Below are 27,300 nucleotides of genomic sequence, written 5' to 3'. Positions count from 1 at the left end.
TCTGTGACCTTGAGCAAGTACTTATGATCTCTGAGCCCTGACTTCTTGTCAGTGAACTGGATGTAATACTACCCACTTCAACAGGTGTCTTTGAGAGGCACTAAGAGAATGCCTGTGAAGTACAACTACAGTACCTGGTATGTCATAAGGACTCAAAAACTGCTGGCTGGTGTTTTTTCACCCATTATTCAGTGTGATATGGCTATGCTTCTAAGAGAGAAAATCCATTACATAACCTTTTTGTGTATTGAAATCCTAACCCCCCAGCACCTCAGTGTGTGACTCTGTTTGGAGATGTGGTCATTAAGGAGGTAATTAAGGTAAAATAAGATCTTTTGGGTGGACCCTTGTCCACTATAACTGGTGCCCTTCTAAGACGAGGAAATTTGGACGCACATCTGCCCAGAGGAAAGGCCATGTGAAGACAGAGGGAGAAGACAGTCATTTGAAACCGAGGAAACAGGCCTCAGAAGAAACTCACCCTCCTGACACTGATTTTGGACTTCTGGCCTGAAGAACTGTGAAAGGAAACACTTCTGTTGTTGAAGCCTCCCGGTCTGTGATACTTGGTTATGGCAACGCTAACAAACCAATACGCCCACTCTGCCTTATGCTCCTTCTTGGTCTTTTCAGCAAACACTTTGACGCTTACTGGGTTCCAGGCTCTGAGGTCACAAAGAACAACACAAAGTCTTCACACTCATGAGGCATGTATACTACTGTAACGTGCAAATAAGATCATTCCTATCAACAGTGCAAAGGCCCCTGAGCATGACCATTGAGGGACTAGAATGAAGGCCTGCACAGATGGAGTGGGTTGGTGAGAGAGAAAGGATGTGAGATAAAGTAGGGAGAGGAAACAGAGTGGACACAGGCCATCAACTACAAGTTTGTATGTGAGATTGATTTATGGAAAGCCAGCACTAGAATTCAGTCCCTCTGACCTCCTGGCCACTGCTGTCCTTATAAACACCATCATGATTCTTGTTGAGTGGATCCATGAGCGTGGGGTGCTCTGTGAGACACCCATCTTCCTTCAGGGAAGAAGGATTATTCCCTCAGGAGCTGGGAATGGTGCTCAAAGACAGCCTTCTGTCGTCAGCCCACACTGGGGACTGCATTAACTGAGGAAAACAACCTTGCCTTATCATGCTTGCTTCCTAAGTCATGCCTCCCTCGGGAGTTGCTGCAACTCAAGGCAATTCAGAAGGACCAGTGCATGTTCAGAGCTGCCCGTGAGATTGGTTGAGACCTTTGTTGGGTCTGCCTTGCCGGTGAGTTCTCCCTCGGTCCACTCCTACCTCTGTGGTCTCCTTTCCAAGAGCACTACCTAAGTAACATCTTGCTGCGAATCTCCATCTCAGAATCTGCCCCTTGAGAGCCCCACCTATGACAGTGTCCCTACTGAACACCACGCCTGGATGAACTAGCAAATACAGAAGATCTTCAAGGCCTCCAAATTGGAGGATGGGTGTGTGTCGGGCAACCGTGAAACAATGAGACATGGGATTTGGTTTTGGAGGAGACCGTGACCCCACTTGGACAGTCCTCTCTAAGTGGTCCCTTAGGCAGGGGCTACCACCCTGTATCTGTAGCTCCCGGTGCCTGGGCCAGTGACAGGTGCCTGACCGAAAGGCAGTCCTCTATGGGCCGGCCAGGGGCCCGAGAAGATGGTCTTTCGCAAGGGCTCTAACAGATGGCATTTGTCTACCTCTCCAGACTCTTCCTGCAATGTGCTCTTCTCCACCTTCCCTTTCTAGTCATGCTGGCTTCCTGAAGCTTCTCCTTCCCTAAGACACTTCACATGCTATTTCCTCTCTGAAGCAAGCCACATTCCTACACCATCACCTCCGCCCCCATCAGCAAGTGACTACTTGTCCTTCTTCTCTCCTAAAAGTCACATCACTAAGGAACCAATCCCTTGCAACTCTCTGACTTGATGCTCTTTGTAGCTTCCTTCATGACACTTACGCCAGTACTGTAACCTAGGTTTACAATATGGTTACACTAAACCTCTATTGTTTGATTAATGTCTGTGAGGTGCACCAGGCTGTCAGCAATGTGTGAGTAGGCTCCGGTTCTATTTTGCTCACATCTTTATTCTCAGTCCCTAGCATGGTGCTTGGAGCACAGGGAGCACCCAGTAGTATTTGTTGAATAACCACCAGAGATCTTACTGAATGGTGGATGAATGAGGCAAGTCAGTTCCTGTTTCTTTAGAAGTTTATGTTAGAAAAATACATACAGAAAGAGTCAGAGTTCGTAAGGATTAGGCTGGAGCAGCAGTTCTCAAAGTATGGTCCAGGGACCCCTGGAAGTCCCTGAAATCTCTTCAGAAGGGCGACGAAAATCAAACCTACTTTCCTCTTACTCTAAGATATTATTTTTCCTGGGGCCCCTGGGTGGCTTAGTCGGTTAAGCGTCCGACTTTCGCTTGGGTCATGATCTCGCGGTTCGTGGGTTCGAGCCCCACGTCGGGCTCTGTGCTGATTGCCAGCTCAGAGCCTGGAGCCTGTTTCAGAGTCTGTGATTCCCTCTCTCTCTGGCCCTCCCCACCTCATGCTGTCTCTATCTCTCTCCTAGAAATAAATAAAACATTAAAAAAAAAGATATTATTTTTCCTTCTGTCACTCCCATTCCCTCATGAGTGTACAGACTATGAAAAGTTCAGGCCACCTGGCTGGCTGAGTTGGTTAAGCGTCAGACTCTTGATCTCAGCTCAGGTCCTGATCTCAGGTTGTGAGCTCAGGCCTCATGTTGGGTTTTAAGTAGGACATGGAGCCTACTTAAAAAAAAAAAAAAAAAAAAAAGAATAAGAAAAGTTCATTTTTTGTTTCAGATTCCACATTGTTATCTAATCTTTAACAAAGTACCCCTTGTCAAATTTTAGAGTGATATCGAAAAAGAATATCCACAACTCCATGAAAAGTTTATTAAGATATCCCTCTCTTTTCCAATGAAATGTATCTCTTGTGAGCTGGGTCTTCTTTATACACTTTAACTAAAACAACATATGGCAATGTATTAATGGAGAAGCATGTATGAGAATTCAGCTATTTCTTCTCTTTAAGTTTTTTGATGTTTTTATTTATTTTTGAGAGAAGAGAGGGAGACAGAGCATGAGCAGGGGAGGGGCAGAGAGAGAGGGAGACACAGAATCCAGAGCAGGCTCCAGGCTCTAAGCTGCAGCACAGAGTCTGACGTGGGGCTCAAACTCATGAACCAGGATATCATGACCTGAGCTGAAATCGGAAAGTCAACCCAGGAGCCCCAAGAATTCAGCTATCTCCTAATAAGCCAGACATGGTAAGGGAATTGAAACAATGTGAAACAGTGCCACACTCCTCACTAAAGATATTGCTTTGAAAAATAGTTCTTTTTCATAAAATATATTATTTCTATTAACTTGTCACAGGTTTGTTATTAGTTTTATGAAGTAACAATTTAAAATTTTTTCCAATTTTAATTTCCAGGCTGATAAATATCAATACAAATAATCCACGTATGCATAAGCTCTTTGAGGTCATTAATAAATTTCAAAAGTGCAAGCAAAGGGTCTTGAGACCCAAAAATTTAAGACTTGCTGGGGTCAAGTATTTCTGAGAATTCTTTTGGATGCCAGACAGATACTCAACTCAAGCAGCCATAAGCCAAAACCTGTCTTTCTTCCTCTCTCGTTCTTTCTCCCCTTAGTGTTTTCTTCTTGCTCAGCTTTCCCCAGAAGAAGATAACAATGACCATCAGCAGCTCCAGGTTTACACTGAATTAACTTAGGAAACTCAGTATATTTTTGCAACTAGTTCCAGCAAAAGCCCATGCACACTCTCCCTGGGCTGCCTCCCATCAAGTTTCCACCTGGAAGCCCATCACCACGACTATGGTTCATCCCTGGAATGGTGAGTTGTGTGTGAGTCTTCAGTGAACCGTGGGAACTGAGAAGGGTGATCCATCACAGAAACTCAGAAAGTTTTTACCACGAGAAAGGAAATGACGGGCGGTGACAAATCAGCAAACAACATTTGTGATTTGGGGAAGGTATGAGTAGAAGGCTGAGGAAATCAGAAGAAGTTCTATCCAAAGAGGATTAATAACGAGTAGACTTTAAGGACTTTAAAATCCTGAATAAATAAACATATTCTCTTTTCTCTCAAATCTCTGCTCTTATTTCCGTTATCATCCGCAGCAGTTGTTGGAAGGAGCATTCTAGAAAAGAAGACAGTAGACAGAGGTGAGGGGAACAAGGAGAGCTGGGCTGAGAGATAAATGTTAGTACATGATGGGTAGTGGGAGGTGTTCCCTGCTTCCTGTTCTTGTCCCAGCTGAGTGGCCCTGGTGATGACAGAGTGACTGTGCTTTGTGCTGATTGGATATAAGCATCTCCAGTATTTGGGGGGGTTCTTTTGTCACCTTCCAACACAAACTGAGCCACCTTTCATGACTTCACCTCCAAACCTAGCTCTCTTGAGTCCTGTTCCCTCTAGCTTATGATCCACATAAGGGGACAATGAGGAAGAATAAGGTAACAATACTGGAATTTGGAAGGAAGACTTGGGGCTGAGAGTCCTCTAGTATTTCCCAAATAAAGACATGGATAAAGTTGCCTGTTACTGCTCCAAAGGAGACAACTGCCCACAGAGAACGAACCCTCCATGGACAGGCCTTCACTGTGGACTTTTACGTGTGAAGGCAAGTTTAGACTTGTTCTGTGCGGATCCAAGACAGGAGAGAGGACCAGGGGTGGAAAATACAGGCACACAGATTTTATCTCAGTGTAAAGGAAAATGCTCCAGAGAGTGGTCCAGAGCTGGAATGGGCTGCCTCACGTGTGTGTTTTGAGGGAAAGGGTCACTTACCTGCTAATTCACAGCCTCATTTTCTTCAAGGTTATCAGTCTTACAGGTGCTGAAAACCAGAATACAAGGTAAGCACAAGATAAATTATTATTTACTCTGAAGAGCTCCTTCTCTTCCTTCCTTCCTTCCTTCCTTCCTTCCTTCCTTCCTTCCTTCCTTCCTTCCTTCCTTCTTTCCTCCCTCCCTCCCTCCCTTCCTTCCTTCCTTCCTTCTTTCCCCCCCTCCTTCTTTGAGGGTCAATACTTCATTTTGGTGTAAAGACAGGAATCTGGAAAAGACATTGTTTTGAAATTTTCTTGGTTGTCCCTCACATTATGGAGACCCTTCCCCCACCTCCCTCCAGCCCCAACAGGGTTAATCTGTTCAAAATAAAATACGGACTTGTAAATTACAACAGCTATAGAAAAACAGAAGTGAAAGAAAACCAGGTGGAGAAGTCAGCCTGGGCCAGCAGGGTCACTTGCCTAAGGTGCTAAACTGGAGCTTATGTTTCTCTTTTTTCTTTCCTTCCCTCCTTCGTCTTCAGGGAGTGGGTCTGAAGCTGTGGGTGGATCCGGGTTCATGAAGGCTGCTTCAATAGCTTGGCTCATGGGATCTTGGAATCAGACAGAGACAGAGTCTGAATTGTCACTCTTCCCATTATCACTCACGGAGGAAAAAGGAACCAGGCCGTTCTCATCTTTCTTTGTAGCAGTTTTGGGCCAAACAGCTGCTTTTGCTTTTCCAGCCCTTGGCATCTAGGCAAACAAGGGAAGGGAGAGTCTTCCTTCAGACTCCTGAGGCTAAATGAGGAGTGCCCTGAGGCCATGGGTGACACGCGGGATGGGGTCAGCAGAGTCTGTGCTAAAAGGACAAAGAGAGGGGCGCCTGGGTGGCTCAGTCGGTTAAGCGTTCGACTTTGGCTCAGGTCATGATCTCACGGTTTGTGGGTTCGAGCCCCGCATAGGGCTCTGTGCTGACTGCTAGCTCACAGCCTGGAGCCTGCTTCGGATTCTGTGTCTCCCTCTCTCTGACCCTCCCCTGCTCACGCTGTCTCTCTCTCTCTCAGAAATAAACATTTAAAAAAAAAATAAAATAAAAGGACAAAGAGAGAGGGCCCCAGGGCTCAAAGAAGAGCTGAAGGAGCAGATAAAGGAATTGAAGGCAGGAAACTGTTGATGGTCTCAGAAGTGTGGACTTCTGACTACTTGCCCTGTCCTTCACTGCATTCCTCACAAGCTTTCTCCTCTTCTCAATGTTACCTGAGAACATCTCTGGGGTTTCCTCAGAGTCCTTAGGAGAGGGTCCCATTTCCTGAGGCCCAGCCAGAGAACAGCCCTGTGATGAGAGTCCCCCAACATGACCCACATGACCTCACCTATATATCTTGGACACAGCAGCCCCCATCTAAAGGACCACGGGCATGGCTAAGATATTTTAGTGCCCAGAGATTCTGATGCTTATTGTCTCTGCGTTCCTGATGCCTGAGTCTGCTAGGACCTATGTTTCCAATTCTACTACCCCAACCAGTTTTCTAAGGTTCTGGTATCTAAGAGAAGCCACTTGTGTCCCTAAGCTCTGGCCCTCTAGAAAGTGACTGATTACAACAAAAACTTGCAAATTGATGTCTTTAATATTACCACCACTCGCAGGATGATGTTGGTAAGAGTAGAAGCCTCCATTTTTTGAATACTTAGTGTCTTACAAAGAATGAGCAACCTTATATCTTTCAACAACATTATGACGTAAGTACTATTATTATGCCCATTTTACAGATTAGGAAACTAAGGTCCTGAAAAGTTAATTGAGCTTTCCAAGAGCACATAGTTTAGCCTTAAAAATGGAATTCAAGACCTAGTCTACCTGACACCAATGTCCATCATCTTGACCTTATACACACTCTTCTGCGTATTCCTTCTCATCTCCCTATGAGTCGTAAAGATAATTAAACAGGGAGATGGATGTTGGCCTCTGTGTTAGGGAAATATTAGCTACTAGAATGACCAAACCCCCAATTTCAGAGGTTTAATACAATAAAAATGTCTTTGTTGCTCATAAAACAATCTGATAAAAGCGTTCTTGTTGGCTTCCCTCCATGAGGTGCTTCAGGGAACCAAGCTTATCTCATCTCATGGCTCTGCCACTTCTTATAGACACGGAGACCTCTGCCTCCAGAAGGAAGAGGAAAGAGAAGAAATGGCACACCCTCTTCTTAACTGCCTTGCCCAGAAGTGAACACATCACTTTTGCTCACATTCTGTTAGCCAGTGCTAGTCACATGGCCTTTCACAAATGAAAGGGTGTTGGGAAATGCATTGCCTTCCTGCGTAGCCGCTTCTTAGCATCAATTGTGCACCATGGAAGAGGGAGCATAAAATGTTTGGTAAAAAGTTAGTCACCCTCTGTCCCAGCCTCAGTGACTGTAAGTTCCTTCTATCCCATAGGTTCTGTGGCTTCAAAATTTCATTTGTCTGTAAGACCTGAAAACATAATGAAGACTTGAAGGTCTTGTTAATATGACAGTATTCATGTGAGAAATGATCAAGACGGAAAAACATCCGTGGTAAGTATACTCTGTGGCCTGATGTTTTCAGCGTCTGAAACAAGCATCTGGACCTTTCTCTCCAGTCAGTGTGGTCTGTTACAGCGTTTCCATGGGAGGACAAGATGGACTCTGGAGGCAGCAGCCTCGCTTGGGCTCTGTGACTCACTGGAGAGCGGTACTCAAAGACGTGGTTTTTACATAATGTTTAGAAATAAGCATCTGAGAAGTGTGGAAACATGCCGTCCTGATTTACTCAGCTCTGTCGTTAAGCGCTGGCATTATCACCATCTGCCAAATGTAGAGGTTGTTTAAAAATGAGTCACCTGGCACTAAAAGCCGTTTCTGCACAGAGCGTCCCCCCACCACAACCCATCTCTTGGTATCAACGAAAAGTCCTTTCTGCTTGTAGGTTCTAAGACGGCTGAGAGCATGAGTCCCCCCTAGTGGCCTTTCATTATTTATCCTCCAGGGCAAAGATATCAATTTCCTTGAACCTTGTGGTACACTTGGTTTTCCAAGGATACAGAATTATGTCGCTTGGACAAAGACAATACCGTTTATTTTTTTTAATTAATTATTTATTTTGAAAGAGAGAGAAGGCGTGTGCGCTCATGTGAGCAAGTGGGGGAGGGGCAGAGAGGGAGTGAAAGAAACCCAAGGAGACGAGCTGTCAGTGCAGAGCCTGACATGGGGCTCAACCTCATGAACCCTGAGATCATGACTGGAGCTGAAATCAAGAGATGGATGCTCAACTGAGTGAACCGTCCAGGCGCCTCAAGGCAATATTATTTCTAAATTATATGAGTACTAGCTGAATTAGACTCCTTTGAATCTCGTCCCCATCTCATATTCAGTACTTCTTTGATAGCTGAAAACCTAACCAATGGGAAATACTGTGGTCAGAAACATAGTACAATTTGTCTCACTTACCCAAAAATATGCCGAGTGTCTGCCCAGTAGCTTACATACTGAAATAGAAGGTTTACTGCTATTAATATATCTTATGTTAGATGATAGAGCAATGGAAGAAGGGGAAAATTGGTTGGTATATTAACAACTATATTCATGTCAAAATAAGGTAGAATGCTCATAACTATTACACCCCTGGTTTTGCAACTGATCACGTGGTCATAGGTGATATTTATAACTTCTTCTTCTACCCATTCCATATTCCCTTTGCCTTTAACAAGTGTGTTGGTTGTGGCCCCTTGCCAAGCCCCAAACCCTCATGCCTAACCCACTTACTACTGTGTAACCCCCAAATCTGTCAGTCTTATGCAGAGTCTAGAACATAAGATCACCATACAACAGAATGAGGCAGACAATGGGATGGCGCTTAAAGTGTCTGCTGCAGAGAGAAGTTTAATAGATTTTATTTGCAGGCCCCCATAGGTGATTCACAGCAGTGAGTCTTAGGATCCAGTCACAAAGCTGTATCACCCTCTGAAGATAACTATTCTCCTTTCAAAAAGCTGCATTTGCTACTGGTCCTGACTGAAGACTGAACACTTCACCCTGATCCACAAAGTTACCTTGTGACCTGAGCTGAGCATAGGAACCAGGTGTGCTGGCCTGCTTTTCATCCCTTGTGAAATATAAGAACAGGTGTTAACCTCTAAGAGCTAAGCCAGTTTTATCACAGGGATTTCTGTGAAGGTTTGTCGGGAGACTCGAGTTATGATTCTCACAGGGGCTGCCAGCCAGCTGCATGATTTGAGCAGCCACCTTCCTCTTCTGTAAAGTAAGGGTACTCCACTCACTGAGAAGGACCAAGCAAACCTGGTATCGGGCAGGAGTCACTTGACTGGGTCTGTACAGCAAGAGGCATCCTCAACAAGGAGTTCTCCAAAATTGTTGCTAAGCCCAGGTGGGCCCGTTCCTCTCTTGCATGATTTCTTATTATCTTTAATATTCTACTGAGCACGTGGTAGGCAGGCAAGTAGAACATCTGTGAGAACATACACATTGTTTCCCAAACTTGTACATATATATATATATATAAATTTTTTTTACAAATAATTTAAATATAAAACATTTAAAAACCCTTTTTTATTCCAGGCACCTATTAATATCACCGGAAACAGGCTTCCCTGAAATATGGGGTAGAAAATTCTGTTCTTGAGCACCCTATAAAAATGGTAAATGGCTGTTAAAATTAGTAACTCTGATCCCTGCATTTATGGATTTTCCATAGAAAATTAGTAAGTCCAATGTCTGGCTTTATACTTTTTCCATAGAAAATGGGGGCTTCTTTTTAATTATAGGAATGTCATCATACATTTGTCCAAACCCATAGAACGTACAACACGAGGAGTGAGCCCTGATGTAAACTATGGACTTTGGGTGATAACAGTGTGTCAGTTCAGGTTCATCAGTTGTAACTGAGGCACCACTCCGGTGTTAGGATGTTGATGATGGGATAGGCTGTGGGTATGTGAAGGCAGGGAATATATAGGAACCCCCTCTACTTTCCACTCCATTTTGTTGTGAGCCTAAAACTGCTTCAAAAAAGAAAGTTTATTAATTAAAAAGAATTCCAGTTGAGCGTGCTCTTTCCATGAGTGCTGTATACCTGCTGGGTATACAGCGAGTATCACGAGAACAACAGAGACAAAGGAACAAGACTAGGTAGTAAAAACAAGACAGCAAATGACTGTCTCAGTATTAGGTTTGGGTGTGAGATACCCAAAAGAATGGAGGCTTAAACAGGAACAGTGCATTTCTTTCTCACGTAAAATCCTCTCTGCTCTCATCTTTCAAATGGAGATGATTACAGTATTTACTCATTCGGTAGTAGGAAGATGCAATGAGCTAATGTATGAGAACTTCTGACCAAGGGGGAAATCCTGCTTTGGACTGAGTAGCGCCACGGCTGACTATGCGAAGAGAACTAGAATATTTTCTCCTGCAATCTGCTGTTGTTTCCCACTCAAGGAAAACATATATAGAAATTATATGAGGCAATACTAAAAGTAAAAAAAAAAATTCCCATTATTTTTTTAAAAAAGTAAACCTCTTAGCACAGTCACTAGCATATAATAAATACGTCTTTTATCACTATGATCACTATCATCCTTTCTCCTCACTTCTCCACGCCTGCCTTGCCCCCTCATTCTTTTGATTCTGCTTAGATGGAAAATGAAGTACCTGAGTGATGATGTTCTAATCCAGTTTCTAATTTTCTTCTAAATTCTCAAGTCTCTTGATAGTTGGTTTTGGAGGAAGGGCAACCAGAGAGAGATTAGTGGCAAAAAGAAAGTGGTAGAACAGCGATTTAGAAGTATCCCATGGGGGTGAGAGTTTGGTTAGCTTTGTGGGACCTAGCGTTTCCCATTATTTAAAGTGTCTATTGTCTATTTTATTTTTGTTTTCTTTTTTTTTTAATTTTTAATGTATTATTTATTTCTAAAAGAGAGTGAGATAGCGTGAGCAGGGGAGGGTCAGAGACAGAGGGAGGTACAGAATCCGAAGACAGGCTCCAGGCTCTGAGCTAGCTGTCAGCACAGAGACCGACGTGGGGCTTGAACCCACGAACCGTGAGATCATGACCTGAGCCGAAGTCAGACGCTTAACTGACTGAGCCACCCAGGCGCTCTGTCTATTTTATTTTTCAATAGAAAAAAGTTACATATAATATTATATTAGTTTCAGGTGTACAACACAATGATTCAACAATTATATGCATTACCATGTGTTCACCACAGTCTATCATCTGTATGAAGTGATGAGAACATTTAGCTCCTGCCAAGCTAAACCATGCCCACATCTTCCACTGTGGTGATAATGCATCTAGTAGCTAGATGGCTGGAGGCTGGGGGGGAGTCAGGGACAGTGTAGAGGGCCCTTCATGCCAAGCCCTTCAGGACAGGATTAAGATCACATTGGATGTCAGCAAGGACCAGCTGTGCCCCCAGTGCAGTGACCCAACCTAAACCCCCTCCTCATCTGGGAAATAGAAAAGATGACGTGACTAGGCTTAAAGATGAAATCAGTGAGAAAACCTAGAACCCAGATTTTAGGGTTTTGGCCTGGCAGCAGAACAAGGGCGGAGCGGAGGCTAAGTGGAAGTGAGTACAAATAAAGAAAGGTCCACTTGCAGCTTGTAGGCTACTGTGGCTAGCAGAATTTATACTCAGCATATTGTGATAGTTTTTAGGAATATAAATTGTGAGCTGAAACTTGCTGGACTTGCTGTGTGCCAGGCCCTGTTCTAAGTGCTTTATGTAAGGGATTTTGTCGAATTCTCACCGTGATCCTGGCAGGGAAGTACCATGACTCACTCTTCATAGAGAAGGGAACTCTAATGGGTTCACAGAAATGAAGTGACAGGCTCAAGCTCACAAAATTGGCAAATGAGTGGCTGGTTTCAAATCCAAGACCTTCAAGTCCTATGCCCCTAACTCTTAGTCATACTCTTCCTTGGATCCACCACTTTTAGGATATCTTGCCTTCCATTGTGGTTAGTTTGAGCACATCTTACTTTTCCAGCTAGATTATAATATTCTTGAGGGCAGGAGCATATCTAATTTATCTTGGAAAACTTTTTATTGAGGTATAACTTGCTACCACAAATAGGAAGTATGTATAATCACCCAAATCAAGATATTTAGAACATTCTAGCCCAAAGAATTTCCCCCGAGCTTCGTTTCAGTCAAAATCGTGACTATTCCTATTTCTCTACCATAGATTATGTTTGCCTGTTCTTGAATGTCATATAAATAGAATCATACAAATATATCGATATTTTGTATTCTTACATGACTTAGCATACAGTTATTTGGATTTTGTTAATGTGATCAAATGTTGAATAAATGTTTAAGGAGTGCATGGAGGGCCCTTACCCTTGGAAGTACACTAAAATCTTCATAAGTATAAATCTATATTTAAATCAGTGAATAAATATAACATATACTCACATGTGTTCACATATATATTCAGTAATATATATGCACACATATAGGATACAGGCATTATATATAGTATATGCATCAAATATATAATATACATGTGTATGTGTATATAGATGTGCGTCTGTATGTGTCCATGAAAACCTATACAGTAGTTTCCCTCCATAACCACCCTCATAACATTATATTTTGGGAATTCAATTGCCTCCCCAGCCAACAGCGAGGTCCTCAGAACCACAGTTCTTGTCTCACTCACCAGCACATATCAATATTCAGTGAATGTTTGTAGAATGAATAAACCACTCACTGTTTCCATGTACTTACTGTTCATTCTTTTTTTTTTTTTTTAGTTTATTTATACATTTTGAGAGAGAGAGCATGCATGTGAGCAGAGAAGGGGCAGAGAGAGACGGAGAGAGAGAATCCTAACCAGGCTCCACAATGTCAGCGCAGAGCCCATGCAAGTCTCCATATCACGAACCATGAGATCATGACCTGAGCTGAAATCAAGAGTCAGACATTTAACTGACTTAGCCACCCAGGAGCCCCTTACTGTCCATTCTTATATCTCCTTCTATGAAGTGCTGCTTTTGCCCTTTTTAAGTTGGATAGTTGTCTTCTATTACTGAATTGCAGGAATTCTGTGCATATCCCAGATACAAGTCCTTGGTCAGGTACATGTTTTACAGAGATTTGCTCCAATCTGTAGCTTGCTTATTCATTTTGTTAGGAGTATTTTTTGATAGCTGAAGTCTTTAATTTTAAGTAAGTCCAATGTAACATAACAAATTCTTCTCTTGTGATTTTGCATTCTTTGATCTGAGAAACTTTTGCCAACCTCTAAGTTCTCAAGCTACTCTTCTGTGTTTGCCTCCAAAAGGTTTATGCTTTTACCTTTCATTTGCTAAAGGTAAAGCTAAAGGTATATGGATAATTTTTAAAAATTTAGTTGTAATTAAGAAAATTTTTTATGGTTACTTTCAATTTACCAAGTGATACTTGGTTTCCACATATGGAAGCAATGTACAAGTTTCTTTTTCAAATAAATTCACTAAAGCTAAAAAAAAAAAAAGTGAGAATGGAAGTCTTAATAGATGGAAGGAAGTTGACCAAAATCATGGAAATAATACTCAAATGGATGAAATTTGGAAAATGTTGAAGTAATGTATAAGACAAGAAGACTTAGCTTTTGATGAATTTAGGTAATAATTAACTTTTCAAATTAATAGCTGAAAATATCTCTTCTATCAATCTTGGCATTAAGGCCTTGATGTGGTTCCCTTTATGCCTAATTTTTTAAGGCTCAGATCTAGGTCGGGCCAATACAGTCTCCATGGATTAATAACTCCCAACTCCCAATTATCCAGAAACCTGGACAAAAACAAAATCAGAGAATAGAATAGAATAGAAACATTTTTCTCTGTCTTTTTTAAAAAAGATATTAGAATAGAGAGATGTTACACGTATTTAACTTTAAATTTACTAACTTCAAACGTTTAACTTTATTAACTCTGAATTTTTAAAAATCTTCTCTTTTCCAAGATAGGAAAACTAAGAGGAAATCAGAGCACAGAGGATTTGGGGAACAATGAAAGTGCTCTGATGGTATAATGGAGCATACATGTCACTGTACATTGTCCACCATGCGAAGTGAACTGTAGGGTGAACCATGGACTCTGCCTGATTGTCATGTGTCAAGTGTGGTTCATCAGCTGTAACAAATAAACTACTCTGGTGTGGGATGTTGATAATGTGGAGTCTATGCATGTTTGGGATAGAAGGTACATGGGAAATCTCAATACAGTCCTCTTAGTGTGTGCTGGGAACTTAAAATTACTCTAAAAAGTTAAGTCTTTATTTTAAAAAGAAGAGAAATTACTTGTCTATCAATGAATTTGCTCTGATCATTAATGCAGGTTATTGAGGGCAACTTTTGCAGACAATACAGGTCTCACTTCCTATCATCTTCAAACAAGGCTTGTAAAAACAAAAACTTGAAAGGCATACTGATTTGCATTTATTTAGACCAGCGCTCTCCAAACTTTTTTGATCTTTTACCCTATTAGCAAAAAATTTTGAGTATATGCTACCAATATATGTACATTCACTAATTTGTAAATTACACATGGGCTATTCTATTTATATTGTGTATTCTATAAAACCTAATATATATCTAAATTTTTTACTGTTTATTTTTGAGAGATAGCATAAGTGGGGGACGGGCAGAGAGAGAGGGAGACCAAGAATCCCAAGCAGGCTCCAGGCTCTGAGCTGTCAGCACAGAGCCTGACACGGGCTCGAGGTCATGAACTGTGAGCTCATGACCTGAGTCAAAATCGTATGCTCAACCAACTGAGCCACTCAGGTGCCCCAAACCTAATATATACCTAAAAATGGAATTTTAAAGTAATGAAATAAAGATAAGCCTATTTCAAATTATTTATTTTTATTTAATATTAAGGCTAATGTTGATTTCTTCTGCCGGGTGTCTAGGGAATTCATACAGTAAGTGAAGACTCAGCTTTGCTATTTCCTTATTGTCTTATGTCTGCATTCTTGGTTTGTCTCCAGTCAGTAGCTTTGCTGCAGGAATCTTTTAAAGGTATTTATTCATTATGTGGAAGTTAATTTTATTAAGATTAAAGGACGAAGTCTATACATCCACGTAAGTGGGAACACGGTAAAATGCTCCAGAAGCAGATGTCTTACTAGTTACCCCGGACGGAGAGCCTGGTACAAAGTCTTGCTTCAGCTGGTTCATTTGGGAATGTGGTCCCAGGGAGTGAGGCAACATGGGGAAGCGAAAAAGGAGGGAAAACCAGTATAAGAATCTCTTACCAAGTTGCCCCTCCCACCATGCTGTAAGTGGGATGTGATGTGATACTTCCCACTTACAAGTGATACTTCAAGTAAGTGATACTTCATGATGGTACTTCATCTCACCAGAACCTTGTAGGAAGCCTTATGGAGTTCATTTCAGAGCTGTGTGTTGTGGGACAAAAGAGAAGCATTTAGCCATTGGCTCCTATCCTGCCCTGATCAAGAATGGCTTTGTGGGCATAAACACCCACGCTTTTCTGAACTGTGGGGGGGGGGGGGGCAGGTTCCCAAGGAACAAGAAGAAAGAGATTCACAGGGCAAGTCATGATACTGGTTCCGCAGAGCGATGGAGCTCAACCCTTACATCTTAGGGGGCCCAAGGAATTGTCAAGTGGTGCATAGTAGGTGTCCAGTAGAGCAGATGAACCCCGAAGAGGGCCTCTCATACCATGTTTCCAGAGAGTCATTTGGATAGCGAGTGGGGGGGGAGCTTGACTGGTTGATTGATTGATCCTCTCTCCCTCCCTCACTTCTTCGTTGCCTCCCTCCTTCCCTTTCTTCCTTCTTTCCTTTCTTTTGTCCCCTACATATAAGTAGGAAGTTATAAGGGTTTATCATCTCACCTCAGCGAGCACTCTTCTGTACAAAACCCTATGTGATGAATTCACACTTTGAAAATCAGAGAATATAGACAACCAAGAAAAAGATAACAGAAGAGTACATTGTTACTGTTGAAAAAAAATCCAACAGCGTAATCCTAAACTGAAAACATTTAAGTTTTCAAGTGCTTTTAATAAAAAACAAAGTCCAAGAATTGGAATGATTTATGTCCTTGCAAGGATGATGGAGTATAAAATTTGAACATTTATTGCATACACGAGATAATAGCTGCTATTCAAAAATATTTATAAATGGTGAAATAATCTATCTCTTGTGAGTTTGGGCATCAAGCCAGACCATCGGAGAGCAGTTTTCTTAGTTTGTCTTCATCTCTGAAAGAGCCCATTTATTAAATCATGCTTTGGCATAATGCTCATGTCTTGCATTGAAGGAAACCCTAAGAGAAGCTGAAAGCAATTCACGGTTATATTTTCTTTAGACATCTTGTTGGAGATATCTCCATTATATCAGCTAGAACCCCTTTTATGAGGACTCCTGAAGAAAGTTCTTGCAGTCAGTGCCAGTACTTCTGACTCTCTTCTCAGAGAGTCACTGTATATATATGTATACGTACATATTGTGTCAGCTAAGATAAATTTAATATTATATTCATTGGGCAAAATCAGTCTCGAAAATCATTGTGATACAGTGCACTGGGTGGCTCAGTCGGTTAAGCATCTGACTCTTGGTTTCAACTCAGGTCATGATTTCATAGTGCATGGGTTTGAGCCCTTCATCGGGCCTCTGCACTGACAGTGTGGAGCCGGCTGAGATTCTCTCTCTCTCTCTTGCTTTCTCTGTCTCTTTCAAAATAAATAAATAAGCTTAAATTTAAAAAAAAAAAAAGAGAGAAAAGAATCGTATATTCCTTTTTGCTCTAGCTACCTGGAAGTTTAGTGCTTTATTTCCTGCCTACCCTGAATAATTGTATGACACTGGAGAGAATGTGCTTCTGCACATTAATGCTTCATAGCTTTATCTTGTTATTGGACTCTGATTTTTTCCCACATTCTTTTCGTATATTTTAAACATGAAATCAAATCTTGTTCAATTGTGTGTATTCTTTTAAGAAGCAGCCTCAAACCTCTTTTGGAGTTAGGCTGGGTGTAATTTTAAAAATGAAAATACTATTTCAGCATTCTGAAATCCACATGAATAACAGAAATCATTCCAAGTGATGGACACTTCTAAATTTAAAATCACTGGAGAATCTAAAGAATATTGACATTTATGTCCCTCAGTATTTTCTTTTAAGTGTCTCAAACTTTTTTTTTTTAATCTTGAAGCCAATAACTAGCATTCTTTCATTCCCTTCCCAATTCAAAATGATTAGGAAATAAGACACAAGAGGGGCGGCTGGGTGGCTCAGTTGGTTAAGCGTCCAACTAGGGCTCAGGTAATGATTTCACGGTTCATGGGTTCAAGCCTTGTGTCGGGCTCTGTGTTGACCGCTCAGAGCCTGGAGCCTGGTTTGAATTCTGTCTCTCTCTCTCTTTCTGTCTCTCTCTCTCTGCTCCTCCCCTGATCACACTGTCTGTCTCTCAAAAATAAATAAATGTTAACAATAAATAAATAAATAATTTTTAAAAAAGGGAATATGACACAAGAGATGAATAAATGGAGATTATAAAGTCAATTTTATTACTGATAAAAGTGACTGCAGACTGTGACTTCAGAACTGTGCTCCAAAGGGCTTGCTAACACTCTGCTGGATTGAACAGCTTTTCCCACCTAGACTCTGATATGAATGGGCTCCAGCACTTCTCATGCCAGAGCCTGGCCAGGCACCCCACCACCCAGGGCAGAGCAGGCCCAAATTCAACCTGTCTTCAGGCTGGCAGATCCCCAGGAGAATAGATCCCAGCAGGACCTGAGGGACCCTGCTCTGTCCTCTTCCCAAAGCCACCAAGTAGAGAAGCCACTCCTTCCCTGGGGCTGGGAAGGAGAGGGACAGAGGCAGAGGTGTCACCCTAGTGAGGTGTTTCTTAATGGTTGCCACTGAGGTCGGGCAGGACAGTTCTTGGATAAACTGTCTTATAAACTGTAATATCGTTAATACCCTTGAGTTGTGGGTTATTTAATAACCAACATAATGCCCATGTTTGTCCAAGTGCACTTCTTTACCCCTCAGGGTTGAGAACCTTGTCTGAGAGGAGGCTCCTCTATGGAAGCAGGGAGGCTCTGTGTGTGTTTGGGGAGAAGAGAGGGAGCAAATGGGAGAGGAAGTTCCTTGCTAACATTAATGACTTTGTTATTATTAACTTTCTCTTAGTGGTAAATTCTTTTAAAATCATTTTTTTCTTTTATCTAATAATTAATGTATTTTTAAAGCAATTTGCATCCAAGTTAGTTAGCATATGGTGCAACAATGATTTCAGGAGTAGATTCCTTAAGCCCCTCACCCATTTAGCCCAGCCCCCCTCCGACAACCCCTCCAGCAGCCCTCTGTTCTCTATATTTAAGAGTCTCTTATGGTTTGTCTCTCTTCCTGTTTTTATATTATTTTTGCTTCCCTTCCCTTATGTTCATCTGTTTTGTATCTTAAAGTCCTCATATGCATCATGCCCTCTAGTTCCATCCAAGTAGTTGCAAACGGCAAGATTTCATTCTTTTTGATTGCTGAGTAATACTCCATTGTGTGTGTGTGTGTGTGTGTGTGTGTATATATATATATATATATATATATATATATATATATATACCACATTTTCTTCATTCGTCCATTAATGAGCATTGGGCTCTTTCCATACTTTGGCTATTGTCGATAGCACTGTTATAAACATTGGAGTGCATGTGTCCCTTCGAAACAGCATACCTGTATCCCTTGGATAAATACCTACTAGTACAATTGCTAGGACATAATGTAGTTCTATTTTTAATTCTTTGAGGAAGCTCCATACTATTTTCCAGAGTGGCTGCTCCAGTTTGCATTCCCACCAGCAGTGCAAAAGAAATCCTCTCTCTCGGCAAACCATGAGAGACTCTTGAATGCTGACAAAAACTGAGGACTGATGGATGTGGGGGGAGGAGGGATGGGCATGGAGGAGGGCACTTGTGGGGATGAGCACTGGGTGTTATGTGGAAACTAATTTGACAATAAACTATTTGTAAAAAAAAAAAAGAAAGAAAAGAAATCCTCTCTCTCTACATCCTCACCAACATCTGTCGTTGCCTGAGTTGTTAATGTTAGTCATTCTGACAGGTGTGAAGTGGTATCTCATTGTGCTTTTGATTTGTATTTCCCTGAGGATGAGTGACATTGAGCAATTTTTCATGTGTCTGGTGGCCATCTGGGTATCTTCTTTGGAGAAGTGTCTTTTCATGTCTTTTGCCCATTTCTTCTCCAGATTATTTGTTTTTTGGGTGTTGAGTTTGATAAGTTTTGTATAGATTTTGGATACTAACCCTTTATCTGATATGTCATTTGCATATGTCTTCTTCCATTCCATTGGTTGCCTTTAGTTTTGCTGATTGTTTCCTTAGCTGTGCAGAAGAGTTTTTTCTCGATGAGTCCCACTAGTTCATTTTTGCTTTTGTTTCCCTTGTCTCCGGAGATGTATTGAGTAAGAAATTGCTGTGGCCATGGTCAAAGGGGTTTTTGCCTGCTTTCTCCTCTAGGATTTTTATGGCTTCCTGTCCTATGTTTAGGTCTTTCACCCATTTTGAGTTTATTTTTGTGTGTGGTGTAAGAAAATGGTCTAGGTTCATTTTTCTGCATGTTGTCAAAGCTTATGTTTTGGTTAATGTCTTACTCCTCACCTCATCTGCTTTAGTATTCAGTCAGTCCATTCAATATTTAATTTTGGCTATCTTGGTCAGATTCTTTTATTCTGATTATTTCTTTTTCATATCAACCTAAATTATTTCATAGGTATAAAATATTCTCAAATAATTTTGATGATACTAATTAGTTCTTATTTAAAAATTGATTCTGTGTTCCTTGGATTTTTTTCTCTTTTCTCAGGTCAGTTATTTATTCATCTTGATCCTTCTCTTCACTGTTTTTGGTTTTCCTTAATGAACTGGTCCAGCTGGACTAAATACAATTTGTGGCAGTTTGGATTTTTCAAAGATGGCAGTTTGGATATTTCAAAGATACTCTTCTTTTTAAAGAAAAATTTTTTTGACATTTATTTATTTTTGAGAGACAGAGTGAGACAGAGCACAAGCAGAGGAGGGGCAGAGAGAGAAAGAGACACAGAATCTGAAGCAGGCTCCAGGCTCTGAGCTGTGAGCACAGAGCCTGATGCAGGGCTTGAACCCAGGTCCCTGAGATCATGACCTGAGCTGAAGTCGGACACTTAACTGACTGAGCCACCCAGGTGTCCCTCAAAAATATTCTTCTTATAACATGAGCTGACATGGTTCCATCAAGAGGTGGGAACTGTGTTACCTCCCCTTCAGTTAGGGAGGGTCTGTCTATAGTAGAAGTGAATTTACGAAGCTAAGTCATAAAGGCAATACAGTTTCCATCTGGCTATCTCTCAGGACGTGCCTCTTTGGAGCCCTCAGCTGCCATATAATAAGCCTAGCTGTCCTGAAGCCACCACACTGGAGGGACCATCTGGAGAAACCACACGCAGATAGAGCTGCCCAGGGAGACCTTGAGGGTCGAGCCCCTGCCTTCGAATTATTCCATTGCTGGGATCTCTGGGTGGCTTGGTTGGTTGAGTGGCCTACTTCGGCCCAGGTCATGATCTCATAGTTGATGAGTTCAAGCCCTGCTTTGGGCTCTGTGCTGACAGCTCAGAGCCTGGAGCTGGCTTCAGATTCTGTGTCTCCCTTTCTCTCTGCCCCTCCCCAACTCATGCTTGCTCACTCTGTCTCTCTTTCTTTCTCTCTCTCTCTCAAAATAAATAAACATTAAAAAAAAGAATTACTCCAGTGCTGAGAGGAGCAGACACAAGCTGTCTCTGCTGAATTCTGACTAAACTGCAGACCTGCAAGCCAAATAAATAGTCATTATTTCAAGTTTTTGATAGTTTGTAACAACTGATAGGTAACCAGAACACTGCTCTTTATTCCAGTCATGGCGCCCAAACTGCCATTCCCTACAGACTCCCACTCTGAGGCTTCTTTCTCCTTGGGAAGAATTGTTCTTTATTCAAATGTTTTCCCTTCAGTCTTTTCTCCGTCCACCAAATTCCATTTCCCTTCTAGCTTTTAGAATTTTCCCCAATGTTTAGCTCTGTTCTTGGCTCCCTTATTTTGTTTTCCTTCAGGAGCGCCTGGGTGGCTTAGTCAGTTAAGCATCCGACTTCAGCTCAGGTCATGATCTCACCGTTCATGGGTTCGAGCCTTGCATCGGGCTCTGTGCTGACAGCTAGCTCAGAGCCTGGAGCCTGCTTCAGATTCTGTATCTCCCTCTCTCTCTGCCCTCCCCTGCCCATGCTGTCTCTCTCTCACACAGAAATAAGTTTTAAAAAAACATTTAAAAAATTCTCTAAAAAAATATTTTGTTTTCCTTCATAGTTATATTCTCAGTGGTATAAAAAAAATCTTTTTTGTCTTTTCTATAGGCCTTGGAAGACCAAGTCCTGTGCTCATTTGACCAGAATACTTTATTTTCTTTTTTTTTAATTTCTAGGAGATAGAGAGAGAGACAGGATGAGCAGGGGAGGGTCAGAGAGAGAGGGAGTCACAGACTGAAACAGGCTCCAGTCTCTGAGCCGGCAGTCAGCACAGAGCCCAACGCGGGGCCCGAACCCACGAACCGCGAGATCATGACCTAAGCGAAAGTCGGATGCTTAACCGACTAAGCCACCCAGGCGCCCTTTGACCAGAATACTTTAAAAAGTAACACACACACACACACACACACACACACACACACATGTTTTCAAAATGGAAGAAAAAATCTGAACAGAAGAAGGGAATGAAATAATGTAAGGAAGAGACTTTTTGGTCAATCACAAGTAATGAATTTTGAAGTTCCTGGCTGAGAATTGAGATAAAGAAACAATCAACATGATGGAGAGCAAAGTTCAGGTATGAAAAGTCTCCTTTCCTTTTAGCAAATTTTAAGTCAATAATGCATTACTGTGGTACAATGTTATACTATAGGTCTCTAGAGTTTATTCATCTTACTTACCTGAACCTTAATGACTATTGATACATAAGTCCCCATTTACCCATCCCCCATCCCCTGGTAACCACTATTCCAATCTCTGATGTTCTGAATTTGACTTGTTTTAGATGCCTCACATAAGTGGGATCGTGTAGTGCTTGTGTGTCTGTGACTGGTTATTTCACTTAGTGTAATGTCCTCCAGCTTCATCCAATGCTGTCACCTATGGGAAGGATTCCCTTCTCTTTAATGGTGGAATAGGGGGCATCTGGCTGGCTTGGTTTGAAGAGCATGCGACTCAATCTCAGGGTTGTGAGTTAGAGATCCATGTTGGGTATTGAGATTACTTAAATAAATAAATAAACTTACCATAAATAAAATAAAAGCTGAACAGCATTCCATTTATGTATATACCACACGCCCCCAGTCAGTGGGAGAACAGCTAGAAAAGTCAAGAGGCCTCCAAGAACCTCTGAAAGACTGCCTTGTTCTTAGCTCTTGCTGAGGAAAATATTCCTGTAAGAGGCTTTCTTCCAAGAGTTGTCATATAACTTGAAAAATTAACTCACATCTCAAGCCATGTCTCATCAGATCAGAAATGGTGCCAAAATCGTCAGAACATAAGCAACTCAACCCTCTGAGGCTGTGTGGGGCATGAAACTGTCCAGAAGAGGCATTCTACTTTGTGTGGTGACAAGCTGACAAATTATAACCTCTTTTGTAGGAAATATATGTCTTAAATGCATAAACGTAAGGATGGGTACTTGAATCAGGCTATCTCCTGCACCTCAAGTCTCCATTAACATCAATCTAAGGAGCATGAGGTAGAGAGATTATAGGGAAATGCACTTCTAGTTTCATTGTATCCTTGCGCTAACCTCCAGTCTCATAATAAATCTCTGGGCATATTCGCCACAGATGACTTGAAGAAACAGACTAATAGAATGAGACATAACCCAAGTCAGAGTTTATAATTTACTTCTCTGTTCAGTATTAGGGCTTTGGAAAGGGCAACACATCTGCCATTGCTTTGCAAAACACAAAGTGATTTATGAATGGAGCTAAAGTGCTTGCTAGTGACCAACTGGTGTTTGTTTCTGTCTGACAATCTGCATCAAGATCTACCCGTTGAGAGGACATTTTGTTTAAAATACAAAAATCTGTCCCACTCAGTACCTAATTAATTAGAAACTCTAGGGGTGTGGCAGGAAATCCCTGGAAATCTGCATCTGAAGTTTCCTCAGGTGCTCCTTATGCACACTGAAGTTTTAGAACCCCTGTAATACATGTAGCATGTGTGTGTGTGTGTGTGTGTGTGTGTGTACGGCACATGCACAATCTGTGTGTCAAGGGTTTTTGTGGTGGGGCCAATGATATTGCCTAGAAAGGAGAGTGAAATCAGCAAATTCCTGCTGAGTCTACACAGAGGCAACCCTTTTAAGGAGGGATTACCTCATGGGAGGATGTTGGTAAGAACTGGGCTCAAATATTATAGTGTACTAAAGGGCCCATTAGGTCAAGGTTGGCATCAAGGAAAAGAACAGACATGATTCCCTTTCTTCAAAGGACTCACTGTCTATGGCGTGAAATTGACAGGCAAGAATGCACTCCCACGGCAAGCAGCCCCACTTGACAGACAAGTCATGAGCAAGCCATTTAGCTATATGTACAGGTATGGCTATATGAGGAGTCAACACAATGAAATACTTTTGTAATGGTTGGTTAGTAGCTGTTGCTTAATCCCCCTTCCCCTCAAGTGTTCCCTCCACCTGACCCCTCTCACTTGGCTCCCTCCCCTCCCACCCCCCCACCTCCCCACCTGTGTCCATGATCTAGTGATCAAAGGCTAATGCCAAGCATGGTGGGGGTTCTAGAATCCTACAGTGGCATTACAGCTAGCTTGTCTTCTGATTGGTTGGTGCCCATGTAACACAATTTAATATCTTAGGTCACAACTGTAGCAGGTGACTCATTTCTGACAATAATATCAAATGGTAGTTTGGAACATTAGCATACTGGGTAAAGTCTGGACTGAGAATTCAGGAAGCTTCCTATTGGCATTCCAGCAGACCTCCTTCAACTCTGAGGTCCCTTATGGAATCCTGACATGCCACAGTGGAGACAATACCACAAGAGAGATGCCAGACTCACTTTCTAAATTCATTTTTAGAGTGAGAGCGAGAGAGAGAGAGAGAAAGAGAGAGCTCAAGCGAGCAGTGGAGGGAGGCAAAGGGAGAGAATCTTAAGCATGCTCCACACCCAATGACCCTTCGGGATCATGACCTAAGTCAAAATCAAAAGTGGGACACTCAACCACTGAGCCACCCAGGCACCCCCAGACCCCTTTTTAATCTTGATATGTAAGGCTGGGAGCTGGTCCTAATTCAATTTCTAAAATGAAGACATAAAATCACTACTAACCTGAGGATCATGAGGCAACTCAGATTGGTTAAATAAGCATAAGGAATTACTGTTTTTATTAAATTACTATGTATGCCATGGATGGGATATTGTGTTACTGAAAACAGATCAGGAATTGTGGTTTTCCTGGCCTACTGGAAATTCAGATCACTAGAAAGGACACTCCAAGAGAGTCTTCATTTTTTCTGTTTTATTCCCTGATATCTCATTGCCCATAATAATGTCTGAAACATAGCAAGTGCTCAATAAATGTTTGCTGAGTGAAACTACAATTTCAAAGCATCCTTAATTTATTGTTTCGTTTCAGCAGAAGCAAGAAGAAATTAGCAGGAGATATCAAATCTATCTTCTACCTGGAATCAGTAGCTTCCAGAATCCCTCTCTACCCCTTGTAACAATGGTAACCTCCTTTGGAACTTAAAAATCAGTGGTTTTAATTTGCAACCTCTGCTTGAAGTCAACTGCAATTTACTATTTCATGAAAGAAGGGTACACTAAAGATAGGACAAAAAAAAAGTGTGTTCACATTATTCTAGGTTGGTATCTGAGCTCTGTGAGAGAGGCTTCCATTAAAGGCTCACGAGGTGGTGGGCTCTGAGCAGACCTCACCCAGACCCAGAAGCTGATCTCAAGTAACCAGAGGGATTTGGGAGAGGGGAGAGCCTTCAGCCTTGATCTCCTGTTGTCAGAGTTTTTTTCCTGAGATTTTGCTTGTTTTGCATTTTTCGTTTGCTTCTCTGAGCTTCATTCAACAGTCCCTTAAACATTCATTCCCAGCTGTGTATTTTTATCCCCTTTTCTTCCTGAACCCACAGCAACCAAACCCTTCAGGCAAAATACCCAGAATGAACTGTCAGGTCATTTAAATTTGCTGGATTTTAGTTGCATCAGGATGATCACATTGAATTAAACAAACAAAAAATGCCTCCTTTAATGGTGGTCCACCTGAACATTAACTAGTAATGCTAATCATTATATTAATAGTTGTAATTTCTTGAGGACCTATTATGGGCCAGCCACGTATTTCACATACACGAGTTAACATTTGTGCTGATAATAACAGGGAAACTGAGATTTAGAGAGATTGATTGTCTTGCTCAGTGGAAGGAGGCAGAGTCATAAATCCCGGTATAAAAGTGCATAATAGGTTCAGTGCAAAAAAGTCAAGTTCCATGAAAGCATGTTATATAATAGAAAATATACATTAGCCCATATATATGTATCCACATAATAGGTATTTGTAAACACATGTGGAAAATATGCAGAAAGCTGAGTGATCTCAGGTAAGTTACCTCCCTTCTCTAAGCCTTGGTTTTTACATCTGTAAGCAAGAGTACCGAAAGTATTCATGACGTAGAAAGGATATGAGGATTCAGTCAGTCTCGGTGAAGCGTTTAGCACGGGGCCTGACAACAGAAATGAGTTCTTGGTCCATTTTTTGCTATTATGATTATTATTATTGATACTACTACTACTATTACTAAAGAAAACTAACCAAACTGTCAAGAGCAATTACCTCTAGGAAGTGAAGCTGGGTGGGGGTAGGGGGGGTGATGAGGAAAGGGATGGTGATTATATTTCCCACATCTGAGTTGTTGGAAGTATTTTACAGCAATCAGACATTACTTCGGATATATATTATGTAAATTATTTTATTAAAAATACCTCTCACGCCAAAATTTATTTTCCCTACTGCCTTTATCTCTCCCTACAAGCAACAAGTAAAATAATAATGAACTTTTAAAAAAACAGATATTAAGGGGCGCCTGGGTGGCTTAGTCGGTTAGGCGTCCGACTTTCGCTTAGGTCATGATCTCGCGGTTCGCGGGTTCGGGCCCCGCGTCGGGCTCTGTGCTGACTGCCAGCTCAGAGCCTGGAGCCTGTTTCAGTCTGTGACTCCCTCTCTCTCTGACCCTCCCCTGCTCACGCTGTCTCTCTCTCTCTCTCTCCTAGAAATAAATTTTAAAAAAAAACATTTAAAAAATAGATATTAAATCTACTTCAGTGCTTCTGTTCCATAGCATATTTTTGGCCCCAGAGCAGTGTGTAGAACCCGGTGTTATTAACAAAGTTTTCTTTGGATGCCCTGATTCAGTTCTCCCCGGAACACGCGCAGAGCAGACCACCTGCCTAGGCCTGGTCAACGCCTAGGGTATTTTGGACGGACGTGCCTATGCTGAAAGCTCGCAGGCCGCCTTTGAACTTGGCTTGGCAGCGGATGAAAACCTTTCCCAGCCTCCCAGACGCTCCCGCTGCGCGTCAGAGCGCCGCTTCTGCTCCTCGCGGCCAGGAGGAGCCCCTGCAGTGCGCGCTGCCGCCGCCAGCTGGAGCTAAAGGCTGCGGCGCCGGCTCGGGGGCCGTGGGAAGCCTCGCGGCGGGGGGCGCATCCCTTCCGCCCGCTCGCCGCCGGCGCCGGCCAACCTGCGGAAATGAGAGGCCTCCCTTCCGAGGCTAGGCAGAAGTTCACGTATATCTCATTTTTCTACCCTCGTCTCTTTATTTCATTATCAAAGGTTGATTTCGGGGTTTAATAAAACCAAACTGAAACACTGTCAAGGGGAGAGAGATCACAGTGCTGAGATGAATGTAAACTGGCGGTTACTTCATTCGTTGGGAACCGCTTACAGACCTCCATACCAGATGTCAGACCTGGAGCTAGACGCTGGGGGTGCCGGGCTGATGAGACAATCCCTGCGCAAGTCAGGGGTAAAAGGTGGTTTCGAGCAAACCATTTTGTTCTGCTTCTGGCTGAAGTGCTAACATTTAAATAAACATCTTTTAACGTTTATTTTTATTTTTGCGGGGGGGGGGAAGGGGTGGAGAGAGAGAGAGGGAGACACAGAATCTGAAGCAGGCTCAAGTTCCTCACTGTCAGTATAGAGCCGGACACGGGGCGGGAATACGCTGACTGTGAGATCATGACCTGAGCCAAAGTCAGACCCTTAACCCACTGAGCCACCTAGGCGCCCCTGAAGTGCCAAAAATTTAGATGTCACAAGTCAGCGTGATGCGTGAGACCACCTCACAGGACTTGTAAAAGGGATGGCT

At 42.2% G+C, this 27,300-nt stretch overlaps 1 long non-coding RNA gene across 1 annotated transcript; it reads left to right on the top strand.

Annotated features, from left to right (window-relative positions):
- Positions 1-4,782: 4,782 nt before the first annotated feature.
- LOC120237141 lies at positions 4,783-27,038 on the top strand. Its single transcript, XR_005529868.1, has 3 exons — positions 4,783-4,921; positions 7,277-7,395; positions 26,348-27,038. It is a non-coding gene; the product is annotated as an uncharacterized LOC120237141 (long non-coding RNA).
- The last annotated feature ends 262 nt before the right edge of the window (positions 27,039-27,300 follow it).

Source organism: Hyaena hyaena, unplaced genomic scaffold (assembly GCF_003009895.1).
Source record: "Hyaena hyaena isolate Hyena2069 unplaced genomic scaffold, ASM300989v1 scaffold_172, whole genome shotgun sequence".
NCBI classification, from domain to species: Eukaryota; Metazoa; Chordata; class Mammalia; order Carnivora; family Hyaenidae; genus Hyaena; species Hyaena hyaena.
Note: the sequence above shows the minus strand (reverse complement) of the source record. Positions and strands in the feature narration are given on the sequence as shown.